Source organism: Myodes glareolus, chromosome 18 (genome assembly GCF_982192425.1).
Source record: "Myodes glareolus chromosome 18, mMyoGla1.1, whole genome shotgun sequence".
Lineage (NCBI taxonomy): Eukaryota > Metazoa > Chordata > Mammalia > Rodentia > Cricetidae > Myodes > Myodes glareolus.
The window spans coordinates 11,899,353-11,918,001 of NC_142043.1; the positions used below are offsets into that span (position 1 = coordinate 11,899,353).

General features: G+C 50.5%; 1 long non-coding RNA gene across 1 annotated transcript; it reads right to left on the reverse strand.

Annotated features, from left to right (window-relative positions):
- Nucleotides 1-7,830: 7,830 nt before the first annotated feature.
- LOC146890701 (uncharacterized) lies at nt 7,831-13,516 on the reverse strand. The gene is made up of 3 exons (XR_014998432.2): nt 13,216-13,516; nt 12,154-12,228; nt 7,831-8,219 (listed from the first exon to the last, which is right to left on the reverse strand). It is a non-coding gene; the product is annotated as an uncharacterized LOC146890701 (long non-coding RNA).
- Nucleotides 13,517-18,649: the final 5,133 nt, after the last annotated feature.

Here is an 18,649-nt window from a genome sequence, read left to right on the forward strand (position 1 = left end):
CCGTCCGGGTCTGCATTGTGTCTTCTCACTTGGGATTTGGTCCTGGTTGCCCTCAGCCCTCCTAGTACTTTCCTGGTCAGTGGCAACAGGCTTTCTGAGTGAGGTGGTTGGGGGAGAGGGAACTAGGAAGGGGGTGGGAGATGGGAGCAGCAGGGACAGTGTGACACCAAACAGAGCCTTAAAGGACAGTCCCCCACCTCCTTGAGCCTCCTTGGGCGTGGGGAGTCCACGTGGGGGAAGCCGCCACTGAGCTGAGACTAGACACCGAACAGAGGCTGGTCACTCAGGCGGGGTGTGTGACATTTGTGTGACATTTGGTCCTGCCTGGGAGAGGGGAGGGAACGTAAGGAATATCCTGACTCAGCAGTTGCCCCCCTCCCAACTCAGATGAAGCTTGGGGGAGGGTTGACTGCTGAGAAGATGCAGATGGTGGTCCCCCTCCCCGCTCCCGTGCCCCTGGGTTGTTTGGAGAGGAGGGCTGGGCATTGAATTCTCCCTAAAGATACTAGGGAGGGCGGGAAATGATTGTAGAGGGGGACACAAGGGGGTCTTCTGACACTGTCAAGACTAAGCACCAGTGACAAGCAAAGGACTGTCCATCAAAGAAGAGGACTATTGCTCTGTGAGACAGCTGGAGACAGTGAGGGGCTGTCCTATTCTACCGTGTGTGCTGGGGGGTGGGGGTCTTTGGGGAAGAAGAGTTTCAGAGGGAGCGGTGGTCACTGGCAAAGGTAGATGGCAGCTTGCTTGGGCTGAGTCCCGGCACCTTTCCAGAACTTGGTTTCAGGCCTCATTAAGGCAGGGACAGCTCATAACATCTCTTAATTGCCTGGCAGCCCCTCCACAGGGCTGGGCACACTCGGGCACTCTGCCCAAGCTTAAGTTTGAGCGTGGTTAAATTATTTTTTAAATCAATCTTGTCATATCAGATACCCCCAGTTAAATTCAATCATGATCCCAACTATTTGTTACACCGTTCTTGTACCTTCCCCAGACTTGGTAGGTATACGCTTACATAAGACTGACTTATGTAAACTCAGCCTTGACGCAGGCGTGCCAGGAGCCTTGGTGAGTAGTGAGTGGCGCACACACGCCAGCCACCTATGCTCTACAGTAACCCTTGCTCCCAGGTAGGGAGAGCCGACGACACCCTCGTTAGGCAAGTCTTCACGCTCTCCCCTTGGTTGACATGGCAGATACCTGCCTCATTTATCCTCTGATGCAAAAATGATGCTGACTTATGTAAAAATTGACTTACATAAGACCTACCAGGACAGAATACTCACGGGATTCGGGGACTGTGGTGTGTATGCATGTGTGCACATGTGTGCACATTAGCCGCATCCATGTAGGGGTCCTCCCCCTTCTCTTGTGTATGTGTTTGCACACATCCATGCTCATAGAGGCCAGAGGTCTCTGTCAGTTGCTCTACACCTTAATTTTGAGACAGGATTACTCGTCAGATCTGGAGCTCACTGGTTTGGATAGACTGGCTTGGTGAGCTAGCTCTCAGAATCCTCCTGTCTGCAACCCCAGTGCTGGGATGACAGTCATATGCCAAGGCATCCAGCTTTTACATGGGTTCTGGGAACTGAACACAGGTCCTCATACTTTCGTGGCAAACACTTTATTGACTGACCTACCTCCCCGTCCCTCTTTTTTTTTTTTTTGAGACACTTAGCCTAAGCTAGCCCACAATGGCCTTGAACTCTTGATCCTCCTACTTCTACCGGCAGAGTGATGGGATTACAGACATGCACAACAACACCAGAATCAAGATTGCCAGTTATTTCCAGCTAGACAACCCCATTTTAACAGTAAACACCTTCAGAAAAGTCTAAAAGACAGCGGCCACACGGCGGGTAAACTGGGGAAATATCTGCGACACAAGATCTTCTGAAGTTAGGCGTAATTTGAAATGAAATTGCATAGTATTAATCTCCATGGCACCTATTCGATTTTGCAATAACAATACCAAATCCACACAGACATGCTTTCAATTAGCTGTGTGAGTCGAGACGTTCATTCCAGCACCATAATTTGGAGTGGAAGAACTAGGGTTCATGGAGGGGCTTGTCTCTTATCTGAGTGATATGATTTCACAGGAAGCATGTATGTGTGGGGGGAACGGGGGAGGGGGCATGACAGAACACAGTCATTAGCTGGGAAAACTTGAGGGAAAGATGGGGGGTAAGGAAGAACCGTGCTCCCGGTCTCCCCATTTCCAATAGCTGCTTCAGGTCCATTTGAAAACAAGCGCTTGCCCTGGAGTTCTCCCTGAGTGGGGAGAGGAGGCTGAAGAGGCAGGCAGGGCCACATTGCCGCTGCACTGATTCTCAGAGCGGGAACCCCAGGCTTCTGGGAGGCTCTTCCTGGGTTGAGATCCCTTCCGCTGCCATTATTGACCCATCTCTTGTTTTTCTCTAGCTGCCTCCTGAGCACAGAGCAGTTGCAGGTCTTCAGTCTGCTTTCCCAGGGATCTTTCCCCCAGACCCCAAATCTTAGGAGTCCCAGAAGGGCTGTGAGAATTAGGAGGCAGGATATGTAAAATCAGGGCCTGGTGGGGTCCATTCCCACTCCCTGGCCTCTTCTCTTCTTGGGGGGTGAGGAATGGTCAGTTGGAGGCGTCCGTGAGTCTCTGCAGCACCCTCCATGGGGCTCCTCTGAGGGAGCCCTTGTGAGCAGGGGCAGGAGCCAGGGGCAGGGGGCAGGGTGCTCTTTAATTTCTTGTTAGTGATAACAGCTGGAGAGCTGCAGCAATTACAGAGGAAGACTCCCCCAGAATGCCAGAGAGCCCCACACCCCCACCAGAGCTGCGCACGACTCCCTCCCTTCCTCCCTTTCCACCACTGGCCTCCCCTCTTGGGGCCCAGGAAGCTGTGGACTACAGTTTGGAGGGACAGAGGGATGTGAGTGGGTTCCCTCCTGGGACTTCAGTGGGGAGTACGGTACAAACTGAGCAAGGGGACCGGAATCTGGAAGCAACCTCCCCTCCCCCTTCCCTGCCATCAAACCCCTGTGGGTGCTCTGACCTTCCCTTTGGCACTGGTATTGAGGACTGTGCCCTAACAATGACAAAAGGCAGCAAGCTGTCATAGCTCACACTTGTCATGCCAGCACTAGGGACACTAAACAGGAGGACTGTTGTGAGTTCCAGCCTAACTCGGGCTACGACGCAATGGATTCCAGGCTAGTCTAAGCCACAGTGGGAAGGTCTGTCTCAAAAGCAGTCAGTGACTGGGTTGGGGGCATGGTGGTTCAGTGGGTTAAGAGCTTGGTGAGTGTGTGCATGAGCTTGGATGCCTAGTACCCACACAAAGCAGGGTGTAGAGGCGTGTGTTCGTAAATGCAGCACTGGGGCAGTGTATGTGCATGCACACACATGCAAGTGGACACGGAGAGCTTCCTGGGCAGTCAGTTTAGCAGAAATGGTGTGCTTTGGGCTGGGGGAAATGATAGAGGAAGACAGCCAACATCAGTGTCTTGCCTCTGAGTGTTTGTGCGTGGGTTGCACCACCAATGGGATCTGCTGCCTATGTGAGTGATGGGAGAGGGAAAAACTGAAGACCAAGTTAGTTAGCTCAGGGACTTGGGAGATGGTGACAGCAGAGATGGAAGCCTGGCGGAGCTGTGGTTGTGGCAGGAGGTGAGTTCTGCTGCGTGCAGAAGGTTGAGGCAGGAAGATGTTAAGTCCAAGGATTACATAGAGAATTCAAGGCCATCTTGAGCTACATAGAAAGACCAAGTTAGCCAGAGAATCCATCCAATCAATCTCTTTCTCCTTTCCTTCCTTCCTCCCTCCCTCCTTCTCTCCCTTCCCTCCCTCCCTTCCTTTCTTCTTCCTCTTATCCCTCCTCTCCTCATCCTATCTTTTTTCCTTTTGAAAAATATTTACTATATCTGTGTGTGCGCGTGCACGCATGCCTGAGTATATTGTGTGCACCATGTGTGTAGTGCCCATGAAGGCCAGAAGAGGGCATCAGAGCTGCTGGAACTGGGGTTACAGATGGTTGTGAGCCACCATGTGGGTGTGGAAACCAAGCCCTGGCCTGAAAGAGCAGTAGGTGCTCTGAACCAGTGAGGCCTCCCCAGCCCTCTTTCTTCCTACAGGATCTCACGTTGGCCTTCTGAGTTCTGGATTACAAGACAATGCTGCCACACCTCACAAGAGATTTGAGTTTTGTTTAAAGAACTTACTCAAATATCAGCATTCTTTCATGGTCTTCAGAGGTTGGGCAATTTTTCCAAATAACTTGCCTTTGGTCAAAAACTTTGGGCTGTTGTAGACACATAGACCATTCTGGAAACTTTTCAGCGATGTGGGAGAACATTCAAACAAAACTCACTTTTGTTGTTGTTGTTGTTTTTAGACAGGGTTTCTCTGTGGCCTTGGCTGTCCTGGAACTCACTCTGTAGACCAGGCTGGCAGAGATCCACCTGCCTCTGCCTCCCGAGTGCTGGGATCGAAGGTGTGCAACATTGCTGCCTGGCCTAACAAAAGTCACTTTTACAAGTTGTAAGAGTGCCAAAGAGACTTCTTGGGGGTTGGAGGGGTCTTTACTCCCTTTTACAGGGCCAGAGTTCAGTTCCCAGCTCCCTCAGCAGATGGCTCACAGTTGCCAGTGACGCCTGTCCCTGGGGACCTCCTTGGGTACCCATACACATGTGACAGCGATGCATTGTATACACATAAATAAAACTAAAAATCTTTAAAAAATTACAGGGGCCTGCGGCTTATCTGTCTGTTAGTTTCTGCTGTGAAACAGATGAGCCCAATCTCGGTTCATGTAACAGTCCTATGGGCCAGAAGTCTGGCATCCTGCAACTGGGCTTTCCCGTCAGGGTCTCACAAGGTTGACATCAAGGTTTGGACTGGACAGACTTTTTGTCTGGCGGTTCAGAGGGGAAACCCACTTCTGAGCTTCCCTTCCTCCCACCTGCTCGGGGGGTCAAACTCCAGGCCTGGTTAGTGGTAGGCATGTCTACAGCCTCACCTTTAAGCTCATTCCTCTGGGTGGGTACAGCTCTTTGCAGGCTGGGGCTGTTTGCCTACTGGCTGCCAGCCAGAGCGGCCTGCTGCACCTAGAAGCCATCTCCATCTCCGCCACATGCCCCTCCATCTAGAAGTCAACAGAGCAGTGGCATCTGTACCATCGGAATCCCCACTTCTAGCTTCCTCTCCTTTAAGCAGCAACAGCAATGACCTTCCAAGGCAGACTCCCTCTCCCAGGTCTCACGGTGTAACCCTAGCCCATCTAGAAAGCAGGTAGTCCTTGAACTCAGAGATGGGCTTGTGTGTCTCTAGAGTGCTGGAGATAAAGGCACACACCACATGCCTGGCTCACATTGTTATTCAGTTGGACCACGTAAAGCAAGCTCACCTCAGGAGAAAACTGATAAAGATGATAGTCCTGAGATTATAAAATGGGTTGCTGCTAGGGGCAGATTTTGTGGGACTGTCTTAGAATTCTACCTGCCACACTTAGAACTAAATATTGAATTTCACAGTGGCCTTTCAAGACTTGTTTTGTTTTTTTGAGACAGGGTTTTGTGTGTGTGTGTGTGTGTGTGTGTGTGTGTGTAGCCTTAGCTGTTCTGGAACTAGTTCTGTAGACAAGGCTGGCCTCGAACTCGCAGAGATTCGCCTGCCTCTTCCCAAGGGCTGGGATTAAACGCGTACGCTTCCACCAAAAGACTTGATGTATTTGACCCCTCATTACCTCACTACTCTCCTCAGTCATTTAGACATTCTTTTTTCCCCACTTTGTTTTTTTGAGACAGGGTTTTTCTATAGCTTTGGAGTCTGTCCTAGAACTAGCTCTTGTAGACCAGAGTGGCCTCGAACTCACAGAGATCCACCTGCCTCTGCCACCTGAGTGCTGGAATTAAAGGCATGTGCCACTACTACCTGGCTTTTAGACACTCTTTAAAAGATGTTTCTTATTTTTATTTTTGATTATGTGTATGCATGTGTTTCTTCCAGGGTATATGTACTGGAGTGCAGTCTTCCGAGGCCAAGGGATGTCAGATCCAAGAAGATGGAGTTATAGGTGGTTTCAAGCTGTCCAGTGTGGGCACTAGGAACTGAAATCTTAGGTCCTCTGCAAAGGCTCTTAAACACAGAGCAGTCAGTCTCTCCAGCCACAAGAAGAGGAGGAAGAGGAGGAAGAGGAGGAGGAGGAGGAAGAAGAGGAGGAGAAAAAGGCTAGGCATGGTGGCACCTTTAATCCTAGCACTCCAGAGGCAGAGACTGGTGGATCTCTATGAGTTTGAGGCCAGTCTGGTCTACATTGTGAGTTTCAGGCCACCCAGGGGTACATAGTCAGACCTTATCTTTTGAGCGTTTGCAAGTATGCACACACACTCACATACACACACCACACATACACATAAAAAAATGAATGAATGAATGAATGCATGAATGAGTAGGAAAAGTTACATGACTCTGTGCACTATTTATTCCCTTCACTCTTGCTTCCCGAAGGGGCTGGGATTGCCAGCTTCTGGCCTGCAGGAGTCTAGGCTGTAGGTTGTGAATTCCCCACTGCCAGTTCCATGCTCTGAGCATGCCCCTCCCCTCTTACCTACAAACCAAAACCAAATGAAAGCAGGGTTGAGAAAGCCTCCAGCTTTGCTTTAGCATGGTTTCAGGATGAAACAGAAGCTGATGCAGGTGTTCAAACTGCTATGTTTTCCTGGAAGTCTTCACTATTATTAGAGAATTTGACTATTACCAGCTCAACATAATTGTGCTGAAAACTAAAAACAGCTATGCTCTGGGCTTGCATCACTGGGGAGAGTGCCATCCCCAGCACAGGTGCTGGTAGGCACACGCTCACTGTGTTTAGGAATCAATGAGCAAACAAATGAGCAAATGGGTCACCTTCAGAATCTTAGCTAGGTGTGCTGGTGCACGCCTTTAATCCCAGCAGGAGGGACGCAGAGGCAAGAGGATCTCTGTGAGTTCGAGGCTAACATAATCTATATAACTAATTCCTGGCCAGCAAGGGCTACATAATGAAATCCTGTCTCAAACAAACGAGCAGAACTCTGAAAGAGTCCTAGGCTGGTGAGACGGCTCAGTGGGAAACATTCATGCTGAAGATGGCCCGACTTCCGTCACTCTGACCTCCACAAGTGTGCAATGGCACAGGCATACACACACACACACACACACACACACACACCCTGCACATATTTTTAGGCCAGCCTTGGCTACATGAAACCCTTCTCGAAAAACTCCTAAAGAACCAGAAACAAAAACCAATTACCAGTCCTGCATGATACCAACCAAGGCTTTGTCAGCCCTGGGAACTCAACAGGATGTGGAAATAACCAAAAGTTATCTAGTGCCAAGTCATGTGACTGGGGAGACTGAGCAAACGGGGTAGGTAATAATAGAACTTTTTTTTTTTTTTTTTTTTTTTGGTCTTAAACAAGGTGTGGCACCAAATTGTGAGATGGATTTCCTTGTTTGGTGTAGACTAAGTCTGAGGTCAAATCACAATAAGAAGATAAAAAAAAAAAAATGTTTTCAGCCAAGTTGATTTCTTTGGCCTAGGCACTGTTGGTAACTTCGCCTGTGAGATTGATTGATTTTGCCTGTGTTTGTTTTGAGAGTGAAGGGGGCCTTCACTCTCAGAATGATGAAGCTGAACCTGGCTATGGTATACACCTGTGGTCCCAGCCCAGGGGTGGGGGTGGGAGAGCTGAGGGAGAACAGCGAGTTCCAGACCTGGGTCCTAAGAGTCGAGAGGAAAAAGACGCTGTGTAGGCCCACGACTAGCTGACGTGTTACTGTCTACAGCCCAAGCATGCACAATGCCCACATTACGCCAGCATGCACTTTATTTTATATTTATTTATTATTTTTTCATTACATTTTTATTTATTTTGTGTGGGGGGGATGCTTGTCACAGTGCGTACATCCCGGGCCCAGTAGACGACTTTCGGGGTTGGTCTTCTCCTCTCGCCCACGTGGACCTCAGGAATTGGACTCACGTCACCACAGTCACGTGCTTTAAGACCACGCCGTGTGGAGCCCTCAGTCTTTATGAATCAGGATCTTGTGTAGCTGGCTGCATTCTATGGAGCCCGTGCTGGTCTTGAATTTCTGGTCCTCAGTCTTCCCAAGTGTTGCTTTCTGCCTCAGTCTTCCCAAGTGTTGCTATTACAGTCGTGAGCCACCCACACTGGTGGGCCCATAAGTACACGAGCCACTGAAGGAGGAGCACAGTGTTTCGACCAATACATTCTAACACAGAGACCAGACCGGGACAAAGGTGAATGGAGAATATGGGGAACGGGGCACCCATGAGTATCAGCCAGTGGGGGGGGGGGGAGTTACTCTGATGATTTTCTTTTGGCTTTTTTTGGGGGGGCAGCACCCAGCTCCAAAATAAAACACATGGAGTCTTGTTCTTTATTATAATCTCCTGGCCTTAGCTTGGCTTGTTTCTTGCCACCTTTTTTTTTTTTTTTTGCCCATCTACCTTTGACCCTGGGCTTTTTCCTTTTCTCACTTCTGTATGTCTAACTTTCCTTCTTACTTCATGGCTGGCCGGGTGCCTGGCTGGGTGTTCCCTCATGTCCTTTTCCCCTCTTAGTCTCTTCTTGCTTCCTTTTCCTTGTTTCTCCTTCTATCCTCTCTGCCCGCCAGCCCCGCCTGTCCTTGCTCCTGCCTCGCTATTGGCCGTTCGGCTCTTTATTAGACCATCAGTCGTTTTAGACAGGCAAGGAATCACAGAGTTAAACAAATGCAGCATAAACAAAAGCCACACACCTCAAAATAATATTCCCCATCATCACTCCATATGCTACTGTCCCCAATTAGCTGAGAGCCTAGACCTCACTTTCAGTTAACCATCATCGTGGCTCAAAGACCCTCCTTTGGTGCAAGGCCAGCAGTGGCCTAGCGCCACGTCAGAGTATCCATGCCATCTGATGGACTCCATCCCATCACCTAGGCACTGTGTCCTCACTTCGCAAGGCCACGGCCAGAGGGACGACTACCGCACAGGAGGGTGGGGACAGGCACAGCTTTCATTCCATACTGACACGTAAGCATTCCATTGCATTGTTAGCTGTTGGTAATTTCATACTCTGATTTCTTTGTGTGTGCATACATCTATGTATGTGGCTTTGCATGCATATGTGTGTGCATGTATGTGTAGAGGTCAGAGATCAGCTTTGGGTATTGTCTTTCAGAAGTTGATGATCACTTTCTTTGTGTGTGTGTGTGTGTGTGTGTGTCAGGGTTTCTCTGTGTAATAGCCCTGGCTGTCTTGAAACTTGCTTTGTACACCAGGCTGGCCTTGAACTCACAGAGATCTGCCTGCCTCTGCCTCCCTTGTGCTGAATTAAAGGCGTACACCACCAAGTCCATTTGTGCGTGTGTTTTGAAAGCACCAATTTTAAGCATTTGTGTGTGTGTGTGTGTGTGTGTGTGTATTATGTGTGGTATGTGCAATGTGTGTGTGTTGTATATGTAATGTGTGTGCAGTGTCTGTGTGTGTGTGTGGTATGTATGTGGTGTGTGATATGTGTGTCTTGTATATCCAGGTGTGCATAGGTGTGATGTGGTAGTCAGAAGTAGGCTGATTGTCTTTCTTGACATCTCTCCTGTTTTATACTTGGAGACAGGGTCTCTCACTGAATCTCATTAATTCAGCGAGGCTGTCTGGCCAATGGACTTCAGGGATCTGTTTGTGTCTGCACCTCTCCCCCACCTGCCATTGTGCTGGGAGTTTTAAATGTGTTCTGGGAAGATCTGAGCTCTGAAACATCCCCTTAGTTCCAAGCTTGTTTTTTGAGACAGGTATTCCCATTGGTCACTCAGTCTCAGGGGTACTCCTGTCTTCACCTTGCTGTCATTGGGATTTCAGGCACACATTTTTGGTTTCTCATGCTCATTGAGGTTTTGCCTGCATGTATTTTCATGTGAGGATGTTGGATCATCTAGAACTGGAGTTACAGACAGTTGTGAGCAACCATGTGGGTCCTCTGGAAGAGCAGCCAGTGCTCTTAACTGCTGAGCCATCTCCCCAGCCCCTGACACTCAATTTTTTATATGGGTTTTGAGGTTCTAACTCTAGCTTAGCAACTTCATTGCCCACTGGGCTATCTCCCTAGCACACTCAGTCTAATTTCTAAACGAAGCTTGATTATAGGCTTTTACAAATAGGAAGTTCCTTGCATCTGCTGGATCTCAGACATCCACTGGAGTCTGAGAATGAACCCTTGGGGGCAAGAGTTACTGCTTAAATATTGCTAGCTGACCAATGTCCATTTAGTGACCTAAAAGTTGTTAACTTGTCAACAAACAAAGGAACACTTAAGCTGTAGATAGTATCAATAGGAACATAATTGATTTTTTATGATAACTAGAGGAGGGATTTTTTTTGTTTTGGTTTTGCTTTTGTTTTTTGTTGTTTTATTTTTTGAGACAGGGTTTCTCTGTTGCTTTGGAACCTGTCTTGGAACTAGCTCTTATAGACCAGGATAGCCTCGAACTCACAGAGATCCACCTGCCTCTGCCTCCCGAGGGCTGGGATTAAAGGCGTGTGCCACCACTGCTGGCAGGAGGGAATGTTATAAAAAAGATTTACTTGTATGTGTATGGGTATTTTGTCTGCCTGTGTAGCTGTGCATCACATGTATGCCTGATGCCCAAGGAAGCACGAAGGGGGTGTTTGTTCTCCCAGAACTGTAGGTACGGACAGTTGTGAGCCACCAAGTGGGTAATAGGAACTGAACCAGGATCTTCTGAAAGATCTATTTTCCTGTCTTTCTAGCTCCTGGAATATCCCCCCCCAACTTGGACTATTTCCAACCGTTTGTTAGAAGATGTTGTGACCCCCGATAAGGGAAGACCACTTGGGTGACATTTTCTGGTCCTGGGTGACTAAAACTCTGGCCACACTCTAGACAGTGTGTGATGGGGTTTGACGCCCTGTGCACTTCATCTGGAAACCCTGAAAACATCCGCCCAGAGTTCTGGCGTCACAGAAAAGAATGTCTGGTTTGTTGGTTGCTTGAAGTACTGAGGACCCAACCTAGGAGTTCACACCAGCTGGGCAAGTGCCGAGCTGCAGCCCAATAATTTGTTCTTTATCAGAGCCACGGTGGCTAAGTATGTCACCTTTGGAGTCAGAAAGAACTGTGTGTACTGGTGCTTCTTTGACCTTAGACAAGCTGCTTTCTCTGCCTTAGCCTTTGGCTTCCAGCTGTCTCCTACTTTCCAGGGTTATCAGGATGTTACGTAGTTACTTCCTCTAATTTGACAGTTCCCTAGTTAAGCCTTAGAGTGTTCTAAAAAGAGGCAAAACTTTCTCTCCGGCAGGGCAGCTTGTTAAGATTCAGGAAGCAGGGGCTGGAGAGATGGCTCAGAGGTTAAGAGCATTGCCTGCTTTTCCAAAGGTCCTGAGTTCAATTCCCAGCAACCACATGGTGGCTCACAACCATCTGTAATGGGGTCTGGTGCCCTCTTCTGGCCCGCAGGCATACACACAGACAGAATATTGTATACATAATAAATAAATAAATAAATATTTAAAAAAAAGATTCAGGAAGCAAACAACTCAATAGTCTCCAGAAGTCCCTGAAACGGACCAGCTACATTAGGCTCCTCCCTCCCCAAGCTTATATAAGCAGCATGGGCTGCTAAGCAACACACTTAGCCAAGCAAATCTGCCTAGAATATTCTCTGACCATATCAGCTACCTGAGTGACAGACCAGCTAGCTGAGTTGCCTGGAAACAGGCTAGACCAAGTGAGCTACTTGGAAGAGACACTGCCCAGACCTGCTGAGCTACCTGGGAACTGCACAGTGAGCACAGGGTTCCAGCTTCATGAGCCTCATATGGTGGTGTGGACTCTGGCAATACGGCTGTCTTTGAACCATTTCTGCTCCTGTGACCCCTCACCCATACTCCTGTGGGTAACCCCAATAAATCTCATAGGTTCCCCTAGTTATACTTTGGTGGTATCTGGACTTTGGTCTGTTGTCGGCTTCCTACCTGGGGCGAATAGACATTTGTTCATGTCTCCCTAGGAATCCCATCACACAACACATGCTAACTCACGAGAGACTGCTTCTGCCCAGTAGGGATGCAATTAAAGGCAGTAGCTGCCATGACAATTGTGACCACTCACAGGATACAGAACTGGAGGGTGGCTTGGTGGAAGAGTTCTTGCCGCTTGCCGTAGATGAGGGCCTTGATCTCCTCCCTGCAACAAAACAAACAGAATAAAAAAGCTCCCTAGCACACTGTGGTGGAACATTCCTAGAATTCTAGCACTTGGGAGGTTGATGCAGGAGGATCATCAAAGTCAGCCTTCCATAGGGAAAGCTTTAACTCACATGGTCTTTTCCTAGCAAAAGTCCATCCCTCTTTGGGGCCCCCTACAGTCAGACTAGCTCTCTGGTCCATGGACCCCCCAGGAATCTCCTGTCTTAGCCCTGACCCTTCATACTTTTCTGTCCCGAGAGGGCCAGTCTGGATAGACAGCTTCCTGCGTGGCGTGCCTTCCCAGGGCCCAGGGGCCTATGCAAAGAGCCACCAGTACATGCCCAGGGGGCAAGAAGCTCAGCGCTGCTCTCCAGCACCCTCTAGAGGCTTGGGGTGTCAGCGGGCGAAGCTTGCAGGATGGGGTTTGCAGAGACTGCCCCCAAAGGCTCCATGGTTAGGTGACTGCCACATCTGAAGCACCTGAGAAGGCTGTCCTGTGGGCTTAGGTATAAGGTGAGAGCCGCACGAGTGTCAGGGTGAGGTGGGCCAGAGTAGCCCTACGTCGTAGTCCTTCCTGCCCCTTTCCCCCCACTGTTGACACCCTGCTCAGCCTTTCCAGCCCGACACTGAGCTCAGGCTGGCTGGGGTCATCTGTCTTTAACAGTGTCTCTGAGCTTGTGGCTCACACTGCTGTTTCCAGCTGAAGCCCTAGGTTGTGCTCTAAGGCAGCCTTGTGGTACTGGGAGTGGGACTAGGGATGTCCAGGGTGGGGGTCCTTCTCATCTTCCCCATCAGGAAAGGTCCTCTGCATTTCCCACAAACCCTCGCTACACCACTTAACAACCTTATCATCCAGTCCCCTCCCTCCCCCGAGATTGCTGCCAGCTCTCTGCTCGCCTGCTCCTATTTCAGCTTTGGGGTGTGTGTTGCGGGGGCAGAGCCCCTGCCTAACATTTTCCCCAAAGGTGGGGAGCTAATGGCTTACCTTGCCTCCTCCTTTGGGTCCCCTCTTTGGTTATGCCCTTGCATTTCATCTTGGCTCTTGGATGGGCCTAGAAGTGTCTAGATAAACATCCTCCGGGTATCGTCCCACAAACGCTGCGGACAAAATGAGTCTGGGAGGGCTCTCCCTGTCTAACTTCAGTCCTTGCTGCATTTCCTGCTGTGGACTGGTGGCAGCAGACAAACTCAGGCTGTTGTTCAGACAGTCGGTGGAAGGGACTGTTCCGTCTCCCTGCTCACCGAGATCGGAGTGAGCGTTTGTAGCACTCTAAAGGGTGGTATTGCAGTTTCGCTGCCGGACAGACCTTCCTCTTCTGCAGCTAGCCCCAAACCCCCAGTGCCTTAGTGTCTACAGCTGCCACCCTTCCTGCTTCCTTGGTGTTCCCTACGGCCACATACTGGAACCCCAGCAAGGCTGGCAGCTATCTAGTCCCTTGCTAGAGAGAGCACTGGAGGACAGTGTGGTACCAAATACCCCACCACAGGGTGGGAACAGGGCCAGACTTCGTTTTTGAGCCCAGATGGGCCTCAAACTTGCCTGCTATATACAAAGATGATGTTGAATTCCTGGACTTCTTGCCTCTACGCTTCAAGAACTGGAATTCCATCTACCCTTCAAGTTCTGGGGCTGCAGACATGCACCACCGCATGTGGTTTATGCAGTGGTGGACACGGGACCCAGGGCTTCGTGCATGCTAGGCAAGCAGTTTACCAACTGAGCTGTATGTCCAGACCTGGGTCTTGGTTTTGAGTACAGGTGACTTGAGCTTAACACCCAGACTTTGGCTGCCTGGGCACAACAGTGGAAGGATAGGGTTCTTAGGGTTCTGCCCAGGGTAGTACCGAGAGGTGGTACCACCTCCAGTCTCAACAGCCTCACTGCAGGACGCAGTGACCCAGGTCATTTTGCCTGGACCAACGAGGTTTCTGGGAACACTCCTGTATTTTCTGCGGGGCCATGTCATGGGTGGTGGCGGTGGTGGTAGGGTTTGTTTGTGTGTATTATTGTGTGCGGTTTATTAGTTCTGTGGCCTTCAACGTGGTCAGCCAGAAGATTGGCGGATGGTGGTGAGTCAGGGAGGAGTGGCTCCCTGGCCTTCGTCAGCAGTGGGTGGAAGGCAGTGCGGCTACTTCTGTCCCTTTAGAACTTCAGGTCACACCAGGGCCTTGCAGGAGGGGCTGGAACCTCATTCTCTAGAGCTCGATGCTGGTCCCCCAGCTAAGCAGGCATGTGGCCTGTACCCTCAGAAGCTTTCTACAAGTCCCCTCAGGTCCCAAGGGTTCACGGGGATGAAGAATTTGAAGACCATCTCCTCTGGCCTGTCCCCAACTTCCCAGTATGTACCCCAATAAGAAATTTGAAGCGGGGTGATGTCACCTTTCAGGAGCCTCTTAGAAGCTGAGGCTTGTGACAATCTCGGAAGGGCAGCTAGCCAATAGCATTGTCCCAGGAGGGTTCCTGGGACAACCAACCAGGCCAAGAAGAGGGAGACATTCAAGGAAGAAGAGAGGAGGAAGAGAAAGAAAAATGTCCTGGTTGCCATAACTGTCCACAGGCCTGGCACGTGGGCTGAAATGTCAATCCTGACCCAGTTGGCCAGGCTTTCAACCTGACCTGGACATGTCAGCTCACCTCCCCAAGCCTCTAGAGGGCGCTGGAGAGCAAAGATGGACGTCCTGCCCCAGGGGCATATGCAAAGTGGTTGTGTGTACACACACCCCTGGGGAGGCACAGGGTTTGATTGGTCCCTGCTGCTTTGCGTGTTGGTCACGCTCACATCTGGAAATTGAGTGGGAACACTAGCCTGGTACTTCCAAGAGCGGAGGAGTCGTGGAAGCAGGTCCACCTGAGCCAAGAGGGGCTTCCGACAGGCCATGGACAGAGTACTGTGTATTCTACCTCTGAACAGAGAGTGGTTCAAGGCAGAGTGGGCATTCAACTCATAAGTCCCAGCACAGCTACCTGGTTGGCAAGAAGCTGTCTTTGAGCCCCTCGCCCCTATTCCCATGCCTCTGGCTACCCTGTTCCTTTCCTAGGTCCCCTGGGACTCTCCTGAAATCCAGAAACCAAAGACTTATTACACTTTGCCCAGCAGATGCCCTAGCTGTCTGCATGATGTGCCCAGGCCACAGCGGGAGCTATAAGTGTTTTAGTCTTTTTTCTCAGAAGGCAGGGAAGGTGCCCCCCCCACCCGGGACTCAGTGTGTCCTGCCTTGCCTCTCCTAATGCATCCAGCTGTGTTCTGGAAGGACATGGGTCCTAGTGAATGGTGTGGAAGGAGGTGTAGCCAGGCTGACTGACTCGGGTGTAGGTCATGGCAGCTGTGGTCTCAGCAGAGAACTGTTTAGGGTGAGGAGCGGAGGAGCCCAGAGCGGAGGGAGAGAGGAGTCCAGCTGCTCAATAGCTCCTGTGCACACTAACTCCCTGGCCAGTCCGTCAGTTCTTCGGTCCAGGAGCCTCAGCATTCCAAAGGCACCCAGCTCAGTGCTGGGCCCGGTGAAGGGACCTGGTGGCTTTTGGGGAGGAAGAAAGAAAGACCGGAGCTTAGGTTTGCCTCCTGTTTGGCTTCAGCCAGCTCTGGGCCTCACTTGGCCAGAATCGGGGTTTTCAAACTTCTTTAGTAATGAGCCATTTCTTCATGTGACATTCCAAATGAAACATCGGCAGAGGAAAAGAGATAAAGCTGGGGGTACTGTGTCTGCCCACACTCACCCCTGCCACTGCCTCCGGGGACCCCAAGGCTCTCGGAGCAAGTCTGATGTTTTCCTGGCTCAGATATCCTATGATTAATTGCTTTACCCGTTATCTAGTAGGGACAAGGCCAGGAAGATTCTGGAAGCTACGGGAGGTCTCCCTGTTCCCCCACACCCTACCCTCCCTGCACTTCTGGATGTGGGAAAGCTGGCAGGATAGTGGGGTAACCCCCTCTGGGGAGCAGTCATTAACTGACTTTATCTTTGTGAAGTGTCTTGCAGAGCCAGGTTCTCACCTACATCCAGGTGGCTCCTGGGGGAAGGGGCCCTTGCTAGGAGAGGGCATTGGACCCTGACTCTTTCCCAACTTCCCTGAAGGAACCCACACTGCTGCCAACTCAGTGACCATCAGTGACGTGGTTGCTTCATGGAAAGGCCGAAGCAGAAACTAAGTTAACACATCCCCTAGTCCGATCATCTCCAGTGGTTGATTTTCTCCTTCCTTCTCTCCCTCCCTCATCCCTCTGCCCCTCCCTCCTTCTCTTTCTTTCTTTCATTTTGGGACAGGGTCTCACATGCTGTAACTCAGACTGGCTTTGAAAGCAACTGTGTAGGTAGAATGACCTTGAACTCTAGCTCCTTTGTCTTCTACTTCCCAAATTCTGGGATTATAAACTGTGCCCCTCCCCACCCTCCTCCTCTCCAGCTGTGGAGCAAATCTATTCCCCTAGCCCTGTCTGACTCTGGCCAGCTCACAGTGGGTTGTGCAATGAGATGGGTCAACACAGGAGCAAGGGAAGGGAAGGAATAAGTGTGTAGCTCAGTGTACATTCATCAACCCCCACAGCGCTCTATAGCCCTGGCAGGTGGGCTCCACCGCTTCCATTTCACAGATAAGAAAACTGGGGCTCCCAGCTGGGAAGTAGGGAAACAAGATTTGCTCTCAGCCTGCTATCTCTTGCTGTGGGGTAGGTGTGGGTGTGGGTGTGGGTGAGTAGTGGAAGTCAATGCTTCTCGCAGTGAGGGGGTCACCAACCAGGGGCTTCAAAAAAGACTAGGGCCAGTTGGCTGTGTGTATGGCTAATTCCTGTAATGCCAGTACTTGAAAAACTGAGGAAGAAGAATTCTGAGTTCCAAGACAGCCTGGGCTACGTAGTGAGACCAAAACCAGAAACAAACCAAAGAGACCAAGCAGGTGACAGGTGAAGGAGTTTCCTGCCTTCTGGGGCCGGAGAGGGGGTTGTCTCTCCTCCGTTGCTCAGTGCTGGGCCCCAGATGTCACCATTACACTCGTGTTAGATTTCTTTGAGCTAAACATCACTCTCTTCAAGAGCAATAAGGACACAGGCCACTAGAAGATGTGACATTTGGTGTCAAAGAACAGGCTCAGCTGTCACAGTCTCCCTATGACTCAGAGCTAGGGAACCTTGCCTAGAAGCTGAGGACCAGCAAGTAGGACCAAGGTCATACAGCATGCAGTTTCCCAGTTCTCTTGGACACAGGGGGTGAAAAAGAGAAAGTGTCACCCTGCCCTGTCTAGCCAAGTGGCCCTGGGCTTGTCCCGGATTGGTGGCCCTGGGGCAAACAACCGCAGCACTCAGTATATGACTGGACCTACCTCCTTTGTCTACCTCTGTCTGTCTGTCTTTTAAATTCTCTGGGGACATATTGTCATGACCCCCACCCCCACCGTACCCCAGGGAAGGGGAGAGAAAAGGGGAGGGGAGGACAGGGGAGGGCAGGGGGAAGGAGAGAAGAGAAGAGAGGAGAGGAGAGGCGAGGCTGACCTAAAGGCAAGCGATGTGGATATGCATTTAAGCAAACCTCTTCACTTCTCTCTTCACTCTGTTCCTGTAGGACCTGTGTCCTGCTGCCACTCGAGGGTCAGAGAAGAGAAGGAAAGGAAAGACTTCCCTCTATCACAGTGAAGATTCTTCTAGAAAATATACGGACAACAGCACGGCCTGCCAGCTCCCTTCCCCAGGAGTGGTACCATTCACTTCCCCACAGACTTCCAGATCACCTGCCCACACCTGCACAACCCCAAACGTCCCTGGATATTGAAGGTGACAGGTCAGGACAGAGTACTGGGTGCCATGGCCCCACCACTACTTCCTTCGACTGAGGCCACTGCAGGCTGCTGGCTGTCACTCCCTACCCTGGCTCTCTCCTTGGGGTCTTATGTGCTAAGTCCAGAGCTGCAGGCTGTGACCGCCCTAGGAGACCGGGCCTTCAGGTAGGGCCGTCACATGTCATCACCCGCTCAGCTGGGACCTCCCGTAATTTTTTCTGGGCTACCCTTGGCTCTACTTTTCCCCCAGTTTGGGGGTGACCTTGGGGCCCTTTGTGTTCTCGTGGAGCATATGGGGGTGGTCCTCTGAGGACTCTGCTCTTCTTATCGGATTTGGGTGTGTGTGTGTCACAACCTGTGTCCCAAGCCAGATCTGGCTGCGCAATCTCAATAAGCCAATTTAGAGTCAAATTAAAAGCAGAAGGCAGATAAAGGACTCAGTCAATATGGCCACATTGGGAAGAGGGACAAAGACCCAGTGAGTTTCCCACAAGTCTGTCTCGGGGTTCTGAAGCGAGATTAAAGTGTAGAGGACCAAAGATGTGCACATCCAAGCAGTCCTGGCCAAGTGTGGCCCCGCCCACAGGTGATCAATCTTTGGGTTAGCCTGACAAGTTGTTAGAAGCACATGAGCTCTCATTTCTGGAGACAA